A 1,125-nucleotide genomic window follows, 5' to 3' on the forward strand; every position below is an offset into this window, starting at 1 on the left:
CAAATTTGTAAAAAGTACAAGTTGAACCTCTCTTAACCAGGACTCTCTGGTTCAGCAACATCCCTGGTACGGCAGGACTAAGGAAGTCCAAGGACCAGGGAGTCACAGTGAAGGGCTGATGATGGCTGGGAGCCCTGCAGCGGGGCTGGAGCCCAGGATCAGGGCTGCCCTGTGGCAGCAAAACTGGGAGCCCAGCAATAGGGCTGCCACCTGGTGCCAAGACTGTGGGGATGGGAGGCAGCGGGACTGGAGCCAAGCAGCGAAACTGCCTTGCAAGACTGGGAGGCAGTGGGTCTGCCCAGCAGCCTCACTACTGCGAAGCAGCTCAGCTGCCCGGCAAGACTGGGAGGCATCGCGGCTGCCCCACAGGGCCAGGAGCCTGACCTCAAGGCTGCCTGGTGATGGGGCCAGGAACCCAGAAGTGGGGCAGCAAAAAGCCTGTCAGCCCCACTGCTGCCCAGCAGAGCTGCCTGAAGCCCAAGTAGGGCTTTTTGCTCTGTGGGGCAACTGACCCCAAAAGAGGGTCTGCCATGCAGGGATGGAGCCCGGCAGTGGAGCTGTGTGTGCCAGCAGCAGGGCTGCCATTGTGGACCCAGAAGCCCTGCATGCAGAGGGGCTGGTGGCAGGGGGAAGCTGGATGGGAAACTGGCAATGAGGCCATGGCTAGGGAGGGCCAGTGACAGAGGTGGGCCCAGAAATGACCTTCCCTGGTCCAGTAAAATCCCTCATCTGGGACCAATCAGGTCCCAACAGTGGCAGACAAAGGAGATCCAACCTATAATTAATAAAAAGTCAGCCAGAATTCATGTCATTTTGTGCAATAATTCCAGAGAAATCAATAACTTGAAAAGAAATTTACCCACTTATTCACTTCCGCTGAACTCACAGCTAAAACAATGCCTTAAAATTGAGGCATTAGAAAAGATTTTACATGATGAAGTTACATGTCATTAGAAAACTTGTGAAAACCACCCTCCAACTATCAAGTTTTATGTAGAGTGTACCTCTTCCAACAAGTTTACAATCTACCTAGAGAGCACTCTTCTATTGCCAATCAAGTTTGTATGAGGAAATCTTAGTTTGTTAAAACACAGAAACCAGTTCATTTTTTGGTTCTTTATTTAA

This window comes from Pelodiscus sinensis, chromosome 6 (assembly GCF_052426305.1).
Source record: "Pelodiscus sinensis isolate ZL-2025 chromosome 6, ASM5242630v1, whole genome shotgun sequence".
NCBI lineage: Eukaryota > Metazoa > Chordata > Testudines > Trionychidae > Pelodiscus > Pelodiscus sinensis.